Genomic DNA, 5000 nt, shown 5'->3' with positions numbered 1-5000 from the left:
TGGACCAGAAAGGAGGGTGATAGCTACAAATCAATAAGTTGTTTAATAGTTATCTTATAGTGGCGGAAAGTGATAGAACAATTAAGGGTCCAAGTGGTGAGAAGATGCTCCCATTTGACTTAAGTTAAGATAACTCGTTCATGCGGGCGATCGTCGAAATTCAAAGACGTGAGAGAAATAAAATCGGAGAACGATTCGAAGTTTAAATCCAGAGGAAATGAGTTTTTAAAATGTAAACTACCTTAAAGAGACAGCGTCAATCTATTTTAGGGTTCGACACGATGTCTTAAAAAAATCATTCACCATTTAATATGGATAGCTCTTCCAGCTAAAATTCATCTTTTCCTTGGGTTGGCAGGAATGTTGTATGTGTGAGCTAAAGTACTAAGTTATGACCAATAAACAGAAAAACTAAAGTAACAGAGCCCCTTCAAGGTTGGCTAAATTGCTTTCAACTAGAAGGACTAGGTTTTTTTTTTCTCTAAGGCCGGGTAAGTGTACTAACTGTAAGACAGTACTGACAAAGAAAATTAATGAGTGGCTAAACAAAATATCTCACAGTGTTGCCTTTGAGGCTCTGAATGGGAGGTCCTAACGTCATATGGTACGGGAACTACGTCATGATTTCCAAGCGGAGGCCATTTTGGATGTCTCATCTTTGATTTCCCAAAAGGTTAAAAGAAACACCAAAAGTGAACTCAAATTGGAGCCTCCTTGTATGAGCCCGGGTAGCAGGACGAATTTTGATTTGGGTTCATGTCGAAAACGTCAGTCCAGTTAATGAGATGAAATAAGCTTGATAGGTGGACCGCAGTGCTCCAAGACCGCAAAAGGCATGCCCTGTTATATTCGAATTGCAAATGACTACACTACATGATAACAGGAGCAATAACCTGAACTACATCACGAAAACTCCAGACTACAAAAATTCTTATTTGGAGCGCGAAGCACAGGTTCAGATATCCCATAATAATAACGGAACAAAATGTCCGGGTAGGGTCGGTGCACTACAAATCCAGTCTCACATGAGGGAGTGAGGATCTCCCGCATCGGGTTCGGGCCCGAACATCCTCCCCACCTCTCCAATACTGTTGGAGACTTGGAACTGGTTTCTTGATACCTCGCTTCTTCTTCTCCTTCTTCTTGACCCTCTTAACGGCAAACTCCCCTCCATTTCGGCCACAGTCCTTTCTGCGTCTTCAGGGTTACAGTACAAATAAGGCCATCCTTTCCAGGAAGCAACCTGTCAACTCGCCTCATTGGCAACTTTCTTCTGGACACATTGTCTTCAGAAATCAACACTACATCTCCGATCTTGAGGGCTGTTTGTTCACTCACCCACTTCTGTCTCACGGATAACTGATGTAAATACTTTCTTCCCCAGCCTTGCCAAAAATGGTTAACAAGTTTCTACTTTTACAACTATCGCTGCCTTGTTGTGCTTTCTTTTGCTGAAACTTTTTCTGCAAGGTCTGGTACGTTAAACAGTGGTCTTCCAAGATGAGCTGGTGTTATGGGCGTTAGATCTCTAACATCGTCACTGATTGTTGTGAGCGGCCTTGAGTTAATAACTGATTCAATTCTGGTTAGAACGGTCGCCAGCTCTTAAAAAGACAACACTGCCTTGCCCAAGACCTTGTGAAGCGGTTCCTTCACGGAACGCAGTAGCCTTTTCCACCAGCCACCACGCTCTGGGAGCGTTCGACGATGAACCTCCATTTAATTCCTGTGAGAGTGAATTTGGCCTGGAGCTCTTCCTGATCGGAAGACTCTTGTGTGAACAATTGCTGAATCTCGCGGTTGGCGTGCTTATTAAACGTCTTCGCATTGTCGGACCAAATGGTGCAACAGAGCCCTCTTCTGTTAATCATACGAGTCAACGCCTGAAAGAGTTCTTTGGTTGATAAGTCACTTGTAAGCTCTAGATGAGTCGTGCGAGAAGAGGCGCAGGTGAAAATGCAAATGTTTGCCTTCCTCGAAGTCGGGTTCCCTCTTAGAAACAATGGCCCTGCAAAATCTATTCCGACGTGAGTGAAGGCTGGAGACAATGACACCCTCTCCAGTGTTAATGACCCCATCTTTGTGAACGTGGACCGACACGGTGACGTTGACAAACAAGGCACTTTCCCAGGGCTCTCTTAAATGCACGGCGTCCCTTAGTGAGCCAAATCTCTTGTCGCAGTACTAAAAGCGTACTCTTAGGTCCAGCATGAAGTAACTCCTTGTGCACACTCTGTATGATCTTTTCGACCACTGGATGTCCATGCGGCAAGGTAATTGGATGTTTGGTAACCTCTGGTAGGTCTGAGTACTCCCTCCTACCCGTAGCAACCGATCTCTCTTGTCGTAGTAAGGATCCAACTTCAATGTAGCATGCGCACTGGTGTTTGGTGAAGGTACAAGCTCTGGTTGGCGTCTTACAACTCCTCAACTGACAATTATTTGGAACCTGAAATTGTTCTTGACTTGCAGGCTTCAACACTTCGAAGTACATATGCCGTTACTCGAATCAGGGTCAGCCATTTCTCATATCGAGACTGATCAATTACTGGTTCCACGGCAATCGCCACACAATCTCTTGTCTTTTTGCGTTTTCTTGCGTTTTTCTTTCGTCTGACTAGGTTCTCCTCCTAACATGAATACACTAAAGACTTCAGAGGGTCAATCTAACACCAGTTATTCTGCAACATTGTTGGTGACATAAGACCTTTAGCTTCCTGAGTCAAATAGAACCCTCACAAACGCTCTCTGGACATCGTCTTCAATCAATATGGCCATCCCAGTCTGCAATAACTTCTACTGCATCTTGGAGTTGTATGAAGTCACAAATCCACTTAATGTCGCTTGTCTTTTTCCCTGCCTGCTTGTGTCCCCGTCTTCATGAAGCATAGTGTGATGTCGCCGTCCACACCCTTGAACACTGCACTTTGGTTGGCGACAAATTGAAGAGTAGTGGAAAGCACTTGCGGGCTTTACGCAGTTAAAACACAGCTTGTTTCCACTAATTAAATGCCAACGCTCTTCGATTGAGTCTCTCTTAAGCTCTGGACATTTAGGGGTTTCATGCCCCTGCTCCTTACACAAATTCCATGTTGCACTACTACCCTGATTTGTCCCACTTGCTAGTAGGGCAGCTGCTGTACAGTCACGTTTTCTCCCGGGTGTTTTTACCCCAGTTCCATCCTTGTTTCTTTCCACATTCCTCTAGCTATCCCACCATTCTGAGGAATAAGCATATACTCCCCAATCATACTAGCATTTCTCTCTCCAGCCTGCTTTGAAATCACTTGTTCGTTTAAGAACTTGAAGATTAGTTCAATATCGACACTGTCTTCTTTGATATCGCTTAGTTCATATTCCTACTTCTCAGATAATTCAGTTGGGAGCTTGGTTTCCAGTATTGGAAGGAGGCTACAACAATGAGGTGTTGGGTTTAATTCGATTCTCTAGAGTGTCACGAAGATCTCGCAAAAATGCTACTCCTTTGTTTGACCTTGGTTCCAGCTGAACAATTGACTTAAACCAAAGATGAAATAATTATTCTTTTCCTATCAAAGCGATGTTTCAAAGCATCAACAGCATGATGATAATTAGCACTAGTGACTTTAAACCCTTCGATAGTTTGATGCGCAACCCCTTCAAGTACTAAACACAGGTAGGTGAACTTCTGAACAGCAGGCACATTTTCATTATCATGCCAGCGACCTCGAATTGATCCAGAGAATTTTGGAACTTTAACACATCTCCGTCAAACTTGGGTAACTCCAGTTTTGGTAATTTCAAATGTGACTGATTGTTTATGCGCTGCTGAACCCGAGGTGGATTGTTCGTCTACCTTTGATAGCTTAGATATATGCTCTTGAGCAATGTCTAAGGCATTATCAATCGCTCGTTGATAATATATCAATCCACTTTTGAGCTTCCTAGCAATTTCACTATCAGGAATAAGCGCAACGCTCATCTCTTATCTTACTGCAACTCTCCATGTAACAATTCAACCGTTTGAACACGATTTTCCACTTTAATGTTGTTGTCGCTGGAACCTTTGCTTGTCTCAAATATTACTTGTATCACAGCATCAATGTCCATCTTAAGGATCTTTTCTTTTCTTTTTAACAATGGCATATTACTTACCTGAGGATTGGTCACTAATCAACACTGCAGACCCGTTGTCTGCTAGCGAGGCTTGTGTGAGAACTGCTGCAACAGGATCTTAACCTGTTGCAACTTGGTCAATTCATGTCCTCCTATCAAGTTCGAACTAAAAGTACTCTAAACAGTCAAATTCACATATATTGTACGAGAAACTCACATGCATTTCGTTTGCCTTTCTTTCGGACTAACATTAAACAATTTTCTGTTTTCTATCAGGGACCTGAATTTTACAATTCTCTTAACATTGATAAAATTAATTCTTCGTCAACAGCTTCTTTCAAGAAAGCACTTAAGACATTCTTTTTTAACAACTATTGTGAATTTTAGGTCAGTATTTTGTTCTTCCTGTGTCAAATATGTTTTCACCGTATAATTTTACTTTCACAACTCTACACATATTTCAACACCTTAATTAAATGACTAAGTGTTTGTAATTGTATTCTCCATTACCAACTTGTGAGTTCAAACTGTTTTTTAATTTGTAAATTTTCGTTCATAACTTTATACTGAATGTTCGTAATAAGTGTATTCTCCGTCGCCAACTTGCATGTCAACGAGAGATAGATGTTTTACTCGGGGAGGCCTAATCTATATAAGCTTAGTCATTTCTTTTAGGCCTCCTCGCCACCAATGTAATTCAATAGGCCATTTCCGAGTTCATGTCTGCCTCCTCTTCAAAGCGAGTCTAAGTGCAAAGTTTTTGTGATGTTAATTAGTTCTACTTTACATATGAATGAAAACTAATTTTCATAAGAAACACTTCACACTTAGACTCGCTTTGAAGAGGAGGCAGACGTGAACTCGGAAATGGCCTATTATTTTTCTCTCCAACTTCTCTTTTTTTG

General features: G+C 41.8%; 1 protein-coding gene and 1 long non-coding RNA gene across 2 annotated transcripts in view; one reads left to right on the top strand and one right to left on the bottom strand.

Moving 5' to 3' along the window:
* The window catches only part of LOC138011364 (solute carrier family 41 member 1-like), a 330107-nt gene that overhangs the window by 266653 nt on the left and 58454 nt on the right, over positions 1-5000 (top strand). The gene's annotated exons all lie outside the window — the stretch shown is intronic.
* The window catches only part of LOC138011353 (uncharacterized), a 12273-nt gene that overhangs the window by 5319 nt on the left and 1954 nt on the right, over positions 1-5000 (bottom strand). Inside the window, exon 2 of the long non-coding RNA XR_011124705.1 lies at positions 1-23. This exon is cut by the window's left edge and continues 73 nt beyond it. This is a non-coding gene — a long non-coding RNA (uncharacterized lncRNA). The remainder of the gene's footprint in view (positions 24-5000) is intronic.

This window comes from Montipora foliosa, chromosome 7 (assembly GCF_036669935.1).
Source record: "Montipora foliosa isolate CH-2021 chromosome 7, ASM3666993v2, whole genome shotgun sequence".
Taxonomy (NCBI): domain Eukaryota; kingdom Metazoa; phylum Cnidaria; class Anthozoa; order Scleractinia; family Acroporidae; genus Montipora; species Montipora foliosa.
This window is presented reverse-complemented; position numbering and strand designations above follow the sequence as displayed.